Source organism: Macaca fascicularis, chromosome 13 (genome assembly GCF_037993035.2).
Source record: "Macaca fascicularis isolate 582-1 chromosome 13, T2T-MFA8v1.1".
NCBI lineage: Eukaryota > Metazoa > Chordata > Mammalia > Primates > Cercopithecidae > Macaca > Macaca fascicularis.
The window spans coordinates 17,697,992-17,715,331 of NC_088387.1; the positions used below are offsets into that span (position 1 = coordinate 17,697,992).

A 17,340-nucleotide genomic window follows, 5' to 3' on the forward strand; every position below is an offset into this window, starting at 1 on the left:
GACTTCAAGAACGAAGCCGCGGACCCTCGCGTTCTTAAAAACAGTGTGTCCGGAATTTGTTCCTTCTGATATTTGGACGTGTCAGGAGTTTCCTCCTTCCGGTGGCTTCGTGGTCTCGCTGACTTCAGGAGTGAAGCTGCACACCTTCGGGGTGAGTGTTAACTCTTAAAGGCGGCGCGTCCGGAGTTGTTCCGTCCGGAGTTGTTGGTTCCTTCCGGTGGGTTCGTGGTCTCGCTGACTTCAGACCTTCCCGGTGGGTGTTAACAGCCCTTAAAGGCGGCACGCCTCCGGAGTTGTTCCTTCCGGACTTGTTCATTCCTTCTGGTGGGTTCGTGGTCTCTATGGCTTCAGGAGTGAAGCTGCAGACCTTCACAGTGAGTGTTACAGCTCATACAGGCGGTGCAGACCCAAAGAGCGAGCAGCAGAAAAGATCTATTGCAGAGTGAAAGAACAAAGATTGCACAGCAGGGAAGTTGCTGCCCCTGGCTCAGGTGGCCTGCTTTTATTCCCTCATTTGGCCCCACCCACATCCTGCTGATTGGTCCATTTTACAGAGTGCTGATTGATCCGTTTTACAGAGTACTGATTGGTCCGTTTTAACAGAGTGCAGATTGGTGCATTTACAAACCTTTAGCTAGACACAGAGCGCTGATTGGTGCATTTACAATCCTTTAGCTAGACGGGAAAGTTGTCCAAGTCCCCACCCAACCCAGAAGCCCAGCTGGCTTCACTTCTCAGTTCTACAATGCATATAAGGCTGACCTTGGGCAATATCCCACATGCACAGTCCATGTGCAGGAGGTACTGGAAAGCCTCCTCTAACATTCGCTCTCCCCCATAGGGTGTGATGAGGCCTCAGAGCCATCACCATCCCTAATGCTGAACAGCTTGCTTCACACCTGACCTTCTGAAATTCTTAGTACCTTACAGAGGCACCAATTTTCACAGTGGCAGGACCTTAGTGATCTCCCAATTCACTTTTCTCCCTTCACAGTGAGAAAATTGAGGCCTAGAAAGGACAGTGACTTGCTAGGAATTACAAAGAGAATAAGAAGCATGGCTGGGAAGAGGGCTGTGCAGTGCAAATTCAGGGCTCTGTGGGACACCCAACTGCCTTGGCTGGGGGCCAGGTCGTATTCTAACCACGCAGGGACAATGCATGAAAGGTATCCGGTGATAATCATGGAAGGGCAAGTTGTGACAGGTGCTCACTCTAAAGGAAACTTAATTTCCTACAGGAGGGGACATCAGGGGGTGGTGGCTAGGCTAACAGGGGTCTGAGGAAAGACCCAAGAGAACATAAGCAGGACCAGGCCCAGGCCCAAGAGTGAGCAACAACCAAGAACAAGTTGATCTGATGATCCTATGCATCACAAGACCACGGAAAACCTGCCTCTCTGAGGTCACTGTTGGAGCAGATGTGGACTGACGTTTGCAGTGAGGCTCTGCCCACTCTCTAGAGCTGGAGCACTAGCTACTCTGTGCAGTACCACTTAATAACTTTACTCCTATGCATAAGGTAAATCCACAACAAGAAGACATTAGAAAAAACCATGACGTTTTTCTCCTAAGTAGTTTCCACGTGTGTGGAGAATTGGCATTTTGGGCAATTACTGATGTTTACATTTATTTCCTATTTGATGTAGCCAAAAACCTGCATCAATGCTTAGGAGAACCAGTCATGATTCCTTTACAAAGATGTCTTATGTCTTTAATTTCAAGACTTAAAGAAGATTCCAGAATCGAAAGTGGGCTCAAATATTAAGAATTGTATCTCAAGAGATGTCTTCTGTTCCTTTCCATTTTGAAAGAATTCATTTAAATGTAGTGTTAAGTAGAGAGGATAGGCTATTAGTGCTGTAAACTTTTATCTTTCTCAAAACCTTTACAGTGAACAGGACTCAACAGAAAATCACTCTTTGTCCTCTCTCAGCCCTACTAGAGTCAGGAGACAGCTGCTTTGAATAGCGCGAATTCTGTTATGGTAAAAGATGTTCATGAACATGGATCGAGGATGCACGGACATGATGTCAGGGCTGTTCGCTGTAGTGACCAGCACGTAGAGCTCAAGTGCTATCTCCAGAAGGTTTTCAAAGTAAGGTGATCCGTCTGCTGTTTTCAGACCCCTAAAGAGGAACCAAAAACACAAATGAAAACCACACACGTAAATTAATACACTGACACATTTTTCCCCTTTCAAGAGCACTCCTGCAGTGTTTGAACATGGAAGATTGTGTTTGGTGACAGATTGTGCCACCAACAGGCTCAACCTAAATATGGGAGAATTCCCAGACAGAAACTTCTGGAGAAGTGTGCTGATTCCCAAAAAGCTTCAAGGCCATCAGGGAAAACATCAGCACACTGAATATGAACAATGGAAGACAAGTGGATATTGGGCAGGGTGTTCCAGAGGCTTCGGAAAGCCCTTCTGATCTATGGAGACAAAATGTTATTTTATTTTATTTTATTTTATTTATTTTCTGGTTGACGGAGGATATTTATTGAGGGTTTACTGGGTACAGGGAGAAGGGTTGGATGGCTTAGGATGCAGAGACCCCTCCCCTGGGATCCTGCAGCTCCAGGCCCCTGTGGGTGGGGTGAGGGCTGGGAACCTATGAACATTTTGCAGGGGCCACCGTCTTCTCTACGGTGCTCCCTTCATGCGTGACCTGGCAGCGGTAGATTCTGCGGAACCTCGGCTGCTCGGGCGTCAGGCTCAGGTAGCTGCTGGCCGAGTACTTGTTGTTGCTCTGTTTGGAAGGTGTGGTCATCGCCACACCCTGGGTGATGGGGGTACCATCTGCCTTCCAGGTCACGGTTAAGATTCCCAGATAGAAGTCATTCATGAGACATACCAGTGTGGCCTTGATGGCCTGGCGCTCCTAAGAGGATGGCGGGAACAGTGACTGAGGGGGTGTCCTTGGGCTGACCTAAAACGGTGAGCTGGGGCCCCCTGCCAAACACATGCTTCAGTGAATTATGCTTGGATTGAAAACCCTGGGGCCAGTCTAGGAGCTGTGCTGGAGCAGGAACCTGCAATTTTCTGATTGAAAATCTTGTCAAAGGTTATTTCATTTCTCTCTGCAAGATACTTCTGCATCATACTTCGGATACTTGGCTCGGGCAGGACGGTCCTCTTGCTGGCGCGGGCGGCCGGGGTCGCCTTGCTCTTCTCCGTGACCATCAGGTAACTGGCATGGGCCTGCACAGCCTCCAGGTCCGCCATGTTGGCGAGCTTTGGCGGCGGCGGCGGCGGCGGCGGCGGTTACTCGGGACCCGGATGGGACCCGCGCCAGCTGCAGCCGCCGGCCGCGCCCGGACCTGGCCGTGGGCAGCGCCGCCTCCGCGCGCCCCACCAGCGCCCTGCAAACCCTGCAGGCTGTAGCCCGCCGGGGTCGCCGCGCACCTCCCCGCTCCACCCCCTCGCGCGCTGCCCAAAATGTTATTTTATTTACAAGAAACCAGCTAACTTTCTGCAAAACAAACCATCACGTATCCTAAATCATATGCTTACCTGATGACTTTTAGGGAAGTTAATTAGGAAGACCGGCCTTAAGGCCCTTGACCAGCTGATGCTGCGGATGTTAATAGCTTCCAGGGACCCGTAGATAATCAGATGGATCGAGGTCAGCTGTGAGAGTAACAGGACAGAGTTGTCAGTACTACACTATTCAAGGAAGTGGATGGGCCAGGAGAGGCACGATATTATGTGAAAAAGCAAGTTTCATAGACAACATAGTACCACTTTTGTATTATGATATTAGTAATAGCTAATTTTTGACGTTTTACTGTGTTCCATGTGCTATAACAAGCACCTCTTGTAGATTATTTTATTTTAGACTCATCACACCAATTAGGTGGGCACTATACCTGGAGGAGGAGCTTGAGGCACAGAGAGGGTAAGCAAGTAGCCCCTGATCACACAGCTAGCGGAGGGCAGAGCTGGGACTGGAACCCAAACAGTCTGAGGGCTGAGCCCTTGCTATTAATCACACCGCAACATCCTTCCACACTACACCCTATTGACCTTCTCTTCAATGTGACATGTAAAAAAAAGGAGGTGTAGCCTAGTAACAGAGATGAGAATATCCAGAATACAGAAAACCCTTATTAATCTTTATTAATGTCAGGTTTATGGGCAAGAGATTAAGGTGAAGATGGCCAAAAGAAGAACCTCGTGTATTCTAGAAAAAAATAAGTGAAAAAGAACAATCTACCATCATCAAAAAAAACCTGAATGTAGCCCGTTTGGTGGTAAGGCACAGAGGATCTAGTGAGCTCCTTTCCCTCAAAGGGCACTCTGCATGGGGCGGAGAAGACAGCCAAGAAAAGAGGCTAGCTCACATCTGCACTGGAGGGAACCAGTGGCTGTCCCAGGGGAGCGGGGATAGGTGGATCACCAAGGGTTAAGATATTTGAGGGGCTTCACGGAGTAGGCACTCTTTGATGTAACCTACAGCACAGCAGAGCTTTAAAAAGAAAAAAAAAAAGAACTCAGGAAGGTCAAGAGCTAAACAGAAGATACCATAAAAGGACTCTTGAGGAAGTACTGGGCTGGCATGTTGGGAAGCAGAGGGTCCTGGGAGTGGGGGCAAAGGAAAGCAGCAGAAAGTGACAGGGACCTATGGAAGGTGACTTTGCAGGCCAGGCTAAAAAGGCAGGTCTCATTCCCAGGGCCGTTCAAATAACAGATGGAGCAAAGGAGTGAGAGTACAGTACAGGAGGCTGCGTGACTATATCACATTCTACTTAAGACATATGTCTTGTAATTTTTGTCAGGAAATAGGGTTGTTTCCAATTTTTCCATATTATAAACAATCAGCCACCACCAATTTTGTGGCTAAATCTTGGAATGCATCCTTCTTTCCTACAGATAAATTCCCAGGAATGGGAGTCCAGGGTGAAAATATATTCACCTTACAGGCTTTTGAAAGGAACTGCCAAAGAGCCTTCCAGAAAGATAGTTTTATTCCTTTCTCCAGTAGGGTGTAAGAACATTTGTCTTATGGCAAAGACATGGAATCAACTTAGGTGCTCATCAATGGTGGGTTGGACAAAGAAAATATGGTACATATACACCATGGAATACTATGCAGTCATTTAAAAAGAATGAAAGTCTGTCCTTTGCAGTAATGTGGATGCAGCCGGAGGCCATCATCCTAAGTGAATTAACAGAGGAACAGAAAACCAAATACTGCATGTTGTCACTTATAAGTGGGAGCTAACACTGGGTACTCATGGAAACAAAGGCAACAGTAGACACTGGGGACTCCTGTGGGGGAGGGACAGAGGAGGGAAAGGGTTGAAAAACTACCTGCTGGACTCTAGGCTCACTACCTGGGTGATGGGATCAATCGTACCCCAAACCTCACCATCACGAAATATACCCATGTAACAAACCTGCACGTGTATCACCTGAATCTAAAAATTGAAATTACAAAAAAAAGTTTGTTTTCAATCTTGCTAAGATTGTTTTATAGGCAAATACATGGTATTTTATTGTTTTATTCTATAACTTTTAATTAGCGATGTTAAACATCTTTCCTATCAGCCATTTTACATATTTTTTTCTTATGAGTTGCCTTCACTTATCTTCAGAGAAATTATCTATTGACATATCTCTTTTTCCTTTAATTTGGAAGTGCTCTTGATATGCTAAAATGTCTGCACTGCCACATTTTGCCGTATTTGTTCTTCAGTTTGTGGTTTGCTTGCAGCTGTGCTTATGGCGTTCTCTGTATGGAAGTGTTGTTTTATCAAAGACAAATCTATGGAATTTGTTTGCTGCATGGCTCCTGCCTTGGGTCATAAACTCTTACAGGTACTACAATGAACACTCGCCGCTATGGCTACCATGATGCAGATGTTTGGTGTATCCTTCCAGAAAACCATTGGAGGAGTGACTTTTGCAAAATGTACCAGTCTCCCAAAGTATGCATTCAGGCAGAGTACGTCTGCTATTGAGGTGGCCTGCAAGGAGAAAACAGAGGCTGAGCACGAGGGCTTGCCATGGGGGGGCTCAGCTTTAGTTATCTAGTACCACCCCCTGACCCCGCTACTATATTACCTTTCCTGTCTGGCACCCTCTGAGAATTTGCTATGCCCCTTAATTTTACTGCAAATTGCAGCAACATTTTCTGCCGGTTAGAATGGTTTCTTCCTGGCCGGGTGCGGTGGCTCAAGCCTGTAATCCCAGCACTTTGGGAGGCCGAGACGGGCGGATCACGAGGTCAGGAGATCGAGACCATCCTGGCTAACACGGTGAAACCCCGTCTCTACTAAAAAATACAAAAAACTAGCCGGGCGACATGGCGGGCGCCTGTAGTCCAGCTACTCGCGAGGCTGAGGCAGGAGAATGGCGTGAACCCGGGAGGCGGAGCTTGCAGTGAGCTGAGATCCGGCCATTACACTCCAGCCTGGGCGACAGAGCCTGACTCCGTCTCAAAAAAAGAAAAAAAAAAAAAAAGAATGGTTTCTTCCTCTGAAAAGAAAACCTGCCACTGAGTCACAAACTCCATGACCCATACTGGCAGGGATTCCTGGGAGAGGCTGCACCAGCAAGCTGAGGACCAAGAACACATTTCCCCAGAAAAGGGGGAGGGGGAGGTCAGAGGCAGGCACCGTCTATGCTCTCAAATTCCCCATGTTCAAATTCCAGACACCTAGAAGTCCCATTTCTCTAACAGTAAGGTCATTCCCCAAAGATGTGTTTGGGAATAATGGATCCTTCCGTAAAAGTCACAGCAGTGACTTTTCTCCCACGGCTGTCGGGCTGAGCGATCCCCTACTGGCACCAATCTGAGGTCCTCACAGGAGGTTTCCAGGATGTTCTTTCTGCTCGTTGCCGTTTCCAGGCCAGGAGGAGCGGAGGCTGAGGCGGGGATTGTTCCAAGGGCAAGACCTGCTCACAGTTCACAGGGCAGACACAACCTTATTGTCCCAGGCCCCTGCCAGACGGAGGGCCTCGCTGGGAGTCCGTGTGCCAAAACCCGAGGTGAGGATTTCACTGAAAGGCAGAAGAAAACCCTGCAGGCGCGGCAAGCCCCTCCACCGCTCCTCGCGGTTCCCCCCGCCCTTCCTGCCCAGCCGGGCATGGCCGGGGCGGTGTTGGTGTCCACAGCCGGGCGGTAGCGCCCCCTAGTGGCCTCCTCCCTGCCGCCAGGCGGAGAACAGAGGTTTCTACAGGAATGGCTTCAGCAAGGCTGACTCCCGGCCCTCCCGGAAGGACTCACGCAAGGTTTAGTCCCCTGCTCTTTAATGGTGAACACAGGGAACAGGGTGTAGGTCAAAGAATGAGTGAATTCTTTTTTTTTTTTTTTTTTTGAGACGGAGTCTCACGCTGTTGCCCAGGCTGGAGTGCAATGGCACGATCTCGGCTCACTGCAAGCTCCGCCTCCCGGGTTCCCGCCATTCTCCTGCCTCAGCCTCCTGAGTAGCTGGGACTACAGGCGCCCGCCACCGCGCCCGGCTAATTTTTTGTATTTTTAGTAGAGACGGGGTTTCACCGTGGTCTCGATCTCCTGACCTTGTGATCCGCCCGTCTCGGCCTCCCAAAGTGCTGGGATTACAGGCTTGAGCCACCGCGCCCGGCCAAGAATGAGTGAATTCTTAAGTCATGAGACGTTGATGGGACGGAATACTCAGCACTGTGTGTGTGTGTGTGTGTGTGTGTGTGTGTGTGTGTGTGTAGCAACATGAAACAACCGTGCTGATGAAAATAGCAGGTTGTGGAACGATACATATGAAATATGTCGTAATATCCCATTTAGGACTTAGAAATGCAATTATACGTTAATATATCTAATATACATGACGGTAGTCAGGTTCCGTTCCAGGATAAACAGCATACTCAGCAGGCACCCCTGGAAAAGGGGTGTCTGACTGAGTAGCCGGGGCGTGAGGAGAAGGAGGAATAAGGAGCAACTTCCAGCTTCTTACTCAGGTTCTGGATTGAATTATTTAAATGTCTTTGTATTATTGGCTAATTAAATGTCTTTGTATTAATGGCTAATAATGTTGAGGCTCCTTTCACGTTCTTAAGAAATGCCGGCCATATATAACATTTGAAAAGATTACATTGTAACTCAATACATTTAGTATAATGCTTTACGTAATAATAGATATTATACATACAAAGAAATAAGAGAGCCATCTCAGGGATGCCAGGACTCCACACACCGCAATGGCTGAGTCAGCGAAAACCCGGCTCCCGAATCCTGCTGGCAGTGGTGCTAGAGCATCAGTGCAAATGCCAGGCATGGTTTTAAGGCAGGAAGAGAGACTTGTCAGAGCACGCTCCGCCACTGCTCTGACCGAAGCCAGTGCTGAGTCAGCATTGGGCCTGTCCTGGGCCTCCAGGGGTTCCCACAGTCCTGGGAGGGAGGTACCATTTGTCCGGAGTTTGCAGATGAGGAAATGGGCCACAGAGAGGTACGGGTGGCGGAGAGCCAGGTGTGAAACCAGACAGTCTGGCCCTGGAATCCATGCCCCAAAGTCCTTAGCTTTGCTCCTGCAGGACATAGCCCAGAGGTCACTCTCAGAACCAAAGACCAGATGTCCCTCCCACGCTAGCTTCAGTTGCCACCCTGACACATGACATGCCACACATCTCAGGTCTCACTGCACTGAAACCTCTCGGGTCATGGGGACGCACTCCCACTGATTCCCCTGCCTGATGGTGGGGCCCGTGACAAGACTTGGGAGAATGAGGGGCACAGTTGCCGGCTCTGCAAAGGACCACCTGTGCTCAAGATGCCATGGCGATCTGGTATAGCCAAACCCTTAGGGACGGAAAATAGAAAGATGGGTGCCAGGGGCTTTGGGGAAAGGGAGATGGGCATTGTTTCATGTGGACAGGGTTTCAGTTTTGCAAGATGAAGAGTCCTGAGATGGATAGTGGCTGCACAACATGAGTGTACTTAGCACTTAGACGTTACATTGTGTTTACTTAACCACAGTGAAAAATTGTAAAAATAAAATAGGTCCCTTTTGCGTTCCCAGAAGATGCGTTTGCTGTCCTGGGAGATTTCCAATGCGGAAAGTGACGTCAGAAAGCAAGTGCTTCAAAATCTTGCCATCGTTGTAATTCTGTTAAAGAAGCTTTGAGAGCACACTCCAGTCCCTGAAATAGGCCGTTGTGACAATTATATTTTCATATTCATATTTTTCTTCATTTTGAATAAGCTCTGCCTTTAAAAGCTACTGTATTAGAACATATTCCTTTAACATATTCATAATTCATTTACGTAACAATGTAGCACAATATTAGTTTAATAGAATAGCAAAATACCATATAAAAATAATTGAAAAGCTTTTATAGACTCACTGAAAAGACTACATGTGTACATATATGTGTACAGCAAGTGCTCGTCACAATCTCTTCAACAATTTTTCTTGCCTTATGTCCATGATCAAACATAAGAACGACCCCCAGCGGGGCCCACCTGGGTAGCCTCTCCATGCCATTCAGCTGACCGCTCAGGCCAGGCCAGGCCTATTCATAGGCTCATCAGAACACTGAAGGGAGCCTGGGCTGGAAACATCACCTCCAGACAGCACATGCAAAAAGAGGTGACAGCTTGTCTCGGTTTCTAGTTGTGGACCCTTCCAAGCCCAGCATCATGCACTGGTTTCAAAATTGGGATTCTTGGGATATATGTCACTGGGTGAGAAGTTCAGAATCTCATCCAAGGAAGGGCCTTCATCCTCTGGAGCAATTTCAGACTTGAACATCTGCTGTAGCAAGGCATCCATGGTCCTGTATTCTAGGAGGAAGGAGAAAGAGGCATATGGGCAGGGTGTGGTGGCTCATGCATGTAATCATAGCACTTTGGGAGGCTGAAGTGGGCAGATCACCTGAGGTCAGGAGTGCCAGACCAGCCTGACCAATATGGTGAAACCCTATCTCTACTAAAAATACAAAAAACTAGCTGGGCGAGGTGGCGGGCGCCTGTAATCCCAGCTACTCAGGAGGTTGAAGCAGGAGAATTGCTTGAACCCAGGAGGTAGAGGTTGCAGTGAGCCAAGATCATGCCATTGCAATCCAGCCTGGGCAACAAGAGCGAAACTGTCTCAAAAAAAAAAAAAAAAAAAAAGAGAGGCACATGGACTCCAGATGCGCTGAGGTCCTGGGGAGCACCGAGCAGGCCAAGGCTTTCCTGAAGGCTGGCCCTGAATCAAAGACAAGGCTCTGCACACAGTAACCAAACACTTCTTGAAAAGAAAAAAAGCACTCATCCATCCTGCTGCTGACACCCACAGAGCTCCCCCACCACTGGAGGCACTGAACACAAAGAAGATGCTTCTAGAAGGCTAGGGGAGAACAGCCACCCTTAGGGGCTGCACTCTCACACCACTCCTGCAGTCTGGGCTGTAACCTCAGGCTGAGCTCATTGTAGGGTGCCTCTGCTCACACCTGTAATTCCTTCCAGCAGGCAGAGGTGGGAGGATCACTTAAGCCCAAGAAGTTTGAGACTAGCCTGGGCAACATAGTGAGACCTCATCTCTACAAAAATTTAAAAAAAAAAACACGAACAAACAAAAAACAACTCCTGACAGCCTTTTTAAGAACCCCAGCCTTGACTTTCAGGAGAGTCTTGATAACGAGGAAACACCCATGCAAGAGAATCACAATGATCACAGGTGCTCAAATGCAGGTCACACGAGGAACCAGGGTGCTGGAGTCACACACTCTACCAGAAGGAGACCCGTTTTGAGAGGTAAGATGTCATAGCAGCTCTCAAATGCTGACTGAGTTCTCTCATGAAAAAACATCAGGACAGAACTGGGACCAATGAGTAAAATTTACCTGTGGGTGCATTTCCCTTCCACTGGAGCTCACCGGGGAGGACACTTCCCTTCCACTGAAACTCACCAGGGAGGACACTTCCCTTCCACTGGAGCTCACCGGGGAGGACACTTCCCTTCCACTGGAGCTCACCGGGGAGGACACTTCCCTTCCACTGAAACTCACCGGGGAGGACACTTCCCTTCCACTGGAGCTCACCGGGGAGGACACTTCCCTTCCACTGGAGCTCACCGGGGAGGACACTTCCCTTCCACTGGAGCTCACCGGGGAGGACACTTCCCTTCCACTGGAGCTCACCGGGGAGGACACTTCCCTTCCACTGGAGCTCACCGGGGAGGACACTTCCCTTCCACTGGAACTCACCGGGGAGGACATTTCCCTTCTAGAACCCAAACTGAGATGCAGACTGATTTGGGTGTACTCAGCCAATTTTATTCATTGAGAATTAATGAAGCAAGTAAATGAATAGTTGTTAAGGGCCTCTATGTCCCAGGGACACTGTTAGACCCTGGAGATACCATGAAGACCCAAAAGACATGGCCTCACCCATGTGGGCTTCGTACCTACCCATGTGGAGTCAGCAAGGAAGACAGATAGTGATCGAAACAGTCACTTAGCGATGAATGTCCTGCTGTCACGTGCAGAGAGGAGGGAAGAAGAGCTGGGGGACCACAGAGCACCTGACCTTGTCGGGGACACGAGGGGCTTTTCTGAGGAAGGGCTGCCTGAGCAGAGGCCTGAAGGATGAGGGACCTCAACTCCCCAAAGTGAGGTGAGAATGAGCCCGAGGAGAAAGCAACATCTGCAGAGGCCCTGGGGTGGATGGAGCAGGGGAGTTGAGGGCTGAGAGGCCCTCGGAGCTGAGGAGCAGCAGGCATGGTGGGTTGGTGGGAAGGGAGAGAGGCTGGGATGCTGAGAGGAGACAGGTGCAGGGATGAGGCCATGGTGAGGGGCCTCATGTTTATCCTTGAACAATGGGAAGCCACTGAGGGTCAGATCTGCCTTCTGGAAACATTACACTGGCTGTTGTGAGAACAGAGTGGAGGAAGATCAATTGTAGTTTTGCATCAGATTGAAACTTACTTTTTGATGCGATTCTGCAGGACAGTCCTTTCAAGGCTTTTCTTTTGTTGTATCCATCATCCTCACAAAGACCACAGTCCTTGGCGTCCACGTGATCAGTGAGCCTCCCATCTTGTACTTCTTCCCTTCAAGGAGGAAGAGACAACAGAAACGCAGTCAGATCCCTCAGCAGAGTCCCTCACGTGGCCTCCCAGGCATGGCCTGGTGGTCAGTGTCCAGCTACAACCAGGGCACTCATCTAGAGAGACCCCTGACAACGGGCACACGGGGCCAGGCTAGGTGCCACCAGGCACCAACAAGGTTAAACACAGCAGGCTCTTTGAGTGTGGCCCACCTCTAAGTCTGAGGGTCACCCAGGGAGATGCTCTACTCCGTCTTGGATTCCCACTCCGAGCTCTTGAATCGTCTCTTCAAAAGCAGTTTCCACTTCACTTTTTTTCTAATGAATATGCCACAAAGAATGCCTCCGAGACAAATGCTATGAAAATCCTGAGGAGGAAGAGGTGGAGGGGGTTAGGTTGAACAGCTGCAGTGTAGGTGACAAGGAATCCTGGCTCCAAAGAGCGCTTGAGCCCAAGTACAAAGGCAGCCTATTGCTACAGAGAAAATGCAAGACACGGGGAGAAATGACAACAAAGTATGCCCCAAGGACTGGACAGAACTTCCATTCAATCCGGAGACTCATTCCTCCTCTACATCCTAATTAAACAATGAACATCAGGAAGAAAATACTGTTTATTTGAAGGGGAACCTGCAAGGGGTTCCCAGGCACTCCCTTGTGGTCAGATCAGCAAGTCTGGTCTGCAATGGAACAGGGACTGAGAATGGGCCTCCTACCTCTCCATCCGGTAGAGAGCGCCTAGGGGCTAACATGGGCACTCTTTTCCCTTGGTGCCCCCACTGGACTTGGAACAGAAGATTCCTAGGACCCATGCCTGAGTCATCTGTGTTCTCCATAGTCTGCACCAAGCCAGATCTGGCCTAGAGTGGGAGCTTGGGGACAACATCCTCTTTTGTGATGACCACTCTTTGCCAGGCAGTGTGCTGAGGTCCAGAGATCACAGAAAAAAGAGAGTCCCATTTTTCCAACCCTCACAGGCTAGTGAGCGGGAGCATAAGCCATCTTGATGTGGGTGCTGAGTGCTAGAATGCAGGGTACTGAGAAGTCCCTGGGACCATCCAGACCCTGCACTGCAGAGCACCAGGAGGGCCCCCAGGAGATGAAACCAGCTGGGTAGCACCCTTAGAAAACTGTTATTAGGGCAGATGTTAATAGAAATCACCCCAAAGTAAAGTCCAGAAACATCCACGAAGATGAATTGTGACTGGTTATCATAAAATGTATTGCCCAGTTTGAGTGTTTCTTCATTTATATGGTAGGAGACAATGTCCATTTCTCAGGAGTCGTGAAGATTAAATGAAGTGATGTGTGAAAGTACTTTATTATCAATGATTCTAACCTTTGGCCCAGTAGTAAAAGTACTTAATCTCTTTTTGATTTTTTTTTCTTTTGTAGCAAGATTTTTAAAAAATCTCTTTTATTTAACTGAGAGTCATACTTTTGACTATTATAGTAGCTAATTTACTATTATAATAGAGATAGAGAATAGAATTGGGTAAATAACAAGTTCTGTTCATCACCACAAAACACACACACACACACACACACAAAACATGTCATTTAAATATGCACCCAGAGGTGCTGGAAATAGTAATATCTGTGTATTGACTCTTAGTTCGAATATTAATATTTTGCTTTTATTACAGTATAACATACCTTCCAAGTAGCATCCAGATAAAGTAAAATAACCAATATTTTTCACAGTTGAGCTGCTAAACATTAATCAGGATTTTACTATTATTGTTTTCTAAGATTTACTGGTATATTTTGTTGCCTGTATTCTATAGTCTCAATTCCAGTTATATACACAAATTGGAATTATTTTAAAAAATAATTCCAGTTTAAAACAATGATTCTACTTTGTGTATATGACAAATTGAGTGGCTGTTTTCATGCAGAGCTCTGTGTTATTTCTCGAGAGTGGAATTGAAAAGATATAGCTAGAAAGTGAAACTGCAAGAAAAATTACAATAGAAAAGCTGTTTTCTGGACCTTTATCTTGTGGAGGTTCTTTGGGATGGGAAGTGTCTAGTCATAGTCTAACAAGCTCCCTGGCAGAGGAGTTGTTAAGGGGCCTCCAGCCTTGGACAGGCTGTGGGAATAAGTGACCTTTCATCTCTGCCAGGGGAAACCAGACCATTGCAGAGTCCCTCTGGCACAGGGTTGCCAGATTTAGCAAATAAAAATACAGTATTCCCGGTTACATTTGAATTGTTTCTAATTGCCTATGCATGTGTGATTCAGATAAAAGAAAACTACTACGTGAGATATAGTTATGCTAAAAATACCCTGAAATAAAATGAAAATATGTTGAAATAAAGAATAAATACCTAAATTATATACCTCTTTCTTTAATTATATTTCCCTGATGATTTGGCTTCTTAACAATTCCTTCTTTTGCAGGATTTGCTTACAACATTCTTTGCAGTTAGTCTGTGTTCCATTTACACTTAGCTTCTGCAAGAATCACATGAAACTTATTTTGTGTTTTTTGTTTATTGAACATTATTATTATTATTAATGAGAAAACACGCTCACCATTAGCATTATGAGCCAATATACAGAACATGTACCGGCAGAAGGTTAACTCTGGGAATCACTGAGCCAATATACGGAACATGTACTGGCAGAAGGTTAACTCTGGGAATCACTCTTTACATCTGATTTAAATACATAAAATTATTTATGGCTGATTTGCTTTCCCATTCCTTTGGATTACATCATATCTCTTGATCAATAGCTTTTAAAAATGAGCGTTGTTCTCAATTTATATTCCCTTCGTCAACACTACACATGATTGGTTCACTGGTTTCCATACTGGAAGGGTACTTAGTTACACTGATGTAAAACAAATCAAATTCTTTAAGGTATAAAATCCATTTCAAAAGATAGTCATGGCAATGGTCACTTTTAAGTCAGTTTCTTTTCCTTTTCCTAAGTATACTTCCATTTAAGAACAGACTTGACACTTAAAGAGTTAACACTTTCAAACACTTTCAATGCTTCTTTCTTTAATGCAATGAAGTTCCTTTGAGTGCTTCAGTAACACGGGTTTTCTTTTTAATCTGCAAAATCCTCTACACAATCCTATTGCTAAAGAGATATTGAAACTATGAACAAGAAAGAAGCAGGTTTCACCGGATGAATTACTTAAAATATCAAGGATTTGTGAGGCCTTTTCTTTAGAATTAAAGTATGATTTCAATGCTTCAAATAAAGAATTCTCTCGACTACATTTTTTAAAAGGAACCAATAGCTTTTTGAATGCAAAAGAGTTGAAGAAAACTGAATGCCAACAAAATCACAAAAAAATTCTTTCATCACTCAGTTTGGATAGCATAAATACAGAAGAGAACAATTTTATGACAACTTTAATACCAATGGGAAGACATCGGCAGCTTTGCAAGCAGCATTACACACAACATGAGCGGGACACCCAAGACCCTCTGTTGCCTCGTCCGTGCCTTGTTTCCACTTTGAGTAAGCATTGTTTGCACCCCTACACAAAGATCCACCAAATTTTTATCTTATTATCTCCATCGAAAGCAGTAATTTTTTTGCTATTGTTTCCAAACTCTTATTTGCAAGGATTTTTCTGGTAATAAACTTACAAGCAGTCTTTTTCATGAGAAAAGGGGAAAATGTTGTCTATATTATGAAAACTTTGTGTTTATGGCTATGCTGTAAAGAGGTGAGGCACTTAGATCTTTGATAATAGTCTCTGTAATTATAAATTAAGCTAATACTTTTTTTTTTATTATTGCAGTAGATTTTGTCCTAGCAGTAGTAAGTTTGCTTACAGTTTTAGAAAACACTTCAGTAGTATGTTCACACCATCATTTAAACAGAAAAACTACTGTTGACATTCAGTGTGGGAAGCCGTTCCAACTTCTGTTGTAATTATTTTATCCTCTTTGTCGAAATTTCTCTTAATAAAATTTTTGTTACTTATCACTTGCATTTGTCCTGTGAATCATACATCTCTGTTTAGCCTTTAGCTTTGCTTCTCTAGTTTATACAGGATTTTGTTCTGTAAAAGGGCCATATATGCAAATGCTGAAGGAACCTAGAAACTAAAGAAGGAGGCAGACAAATTCAGTTTGTAGGTTTGGGGTGATTTATTTGGGAAACTTGCAGCCACAAGGCAGGTAGGTCTCTGCACTGCAGCCCCCTCAGAGCCAGGGCTTTACCTTGTGGAAACCATATGTGTTCTAGAAGGAATGTGTAGGTGGTTACAGGCATCACAGCCTACGATTTCTGCAACAGCATCAAGGGTTCTTTTAGAGGAAACTTACAGTGAATAGGTGTTCCTGATAAAGAGTTATACACAAACTAGATGTTTTGGAGGCATTCCTGGACTCAGGGTTAGTCAGAAGTTACACAGCAGATTAGCATTGAAAATAAAGTCACTGTTTTTCCCATTGATTTTCTGCTATTCTTGATGTTGAATGACTGATTGAAATATGCACAGAGAGCTTCAGAATAACTTATCCCTCGCTGAATACATGTTCATTATTCAGAAAATTTATCACAAAATTTACACCTGCATTTTGGCATTTGGGGGTTTAAATATACAGACAGTCCCTGACTTAAGATGGCTGGATGATTTTTCAGCTTTAGGATGGTGTAAAAGCAATATGCATTTAGTATAAATCGTACTTCAAATGTCCATACAAACATTCTGTTTTTGACTTCAGTACAGCATTCAGTAAATTACATGAGATATTCAACACTTTATTATAAAATAGGCTTTGTGGGCCGGGCACAGTGGCTCAAGCCTGTAATCCCAGCACTTTGGGAGGCCGAGGCGGGCGGATCACAAGGTCAGGAGATCGAGACCACAGTGAAACCCCGTCTCTACTAAAAATACAAAAAATTAGCCGGGCGCGGTGGCGGGCGCCTGTAGTCCCAGCTACTCAGGAGGCTGAGGCAGGAGAATGGCGTGAACCCAGGAGGCGGAGCTTGCAGTGAGCCGAGATCGCGCCACTGCACTCCAGCCTGGGCAACAGCGTGAGACTCCGTCTCAAAAAAAAAATAAAATAAAATAGGCTTTGTGTTAGATGATTGCCCAACTATAGGGTAATATGTAAATATTTTGAGCATGTTTCAGGTAGGCTAGGCTAGGCTAAGCTATGCTGTTTGGTACGCTAAGAGTAATATGTGCATATTTTTAACTTATGATGGATTTATCGGGACGTAACCCCATCACAAATCAAAGAGATCTGTATACAAATAAAAAAGTTGACACTCAGGACCGCTACTGGATTTGAACATACTGAGTTTGATGACCTCAAAACTGTATCAGTGCATCTGCCACTCACAAGTCTGA

At 46.0% G+C, this 17,340-nt stretch overlaps 1 long non-coding RNA gene across 1 annotated transcript; it reads right to left on the reverse strand.

The window, feature by feature from the left end:
* Positions 1-469: 469 nt before the first annotated feature.
* On the reverse strand, positions 470-3,614 carry LOC135966727 (uncharacterized). The gene is made up of 2 exons (XR_012421744.1): positions 3,515-3,614; positions 470-2,126 (listed from the first exon to the last, which is right to left on the reverse strand). It is a non-coding gene; the product is annotated as an uncharacterized lncRNA (long non-coding RNA).
* Positions 3,615-17,340: the final 13,726 nt, after the last annotated feature.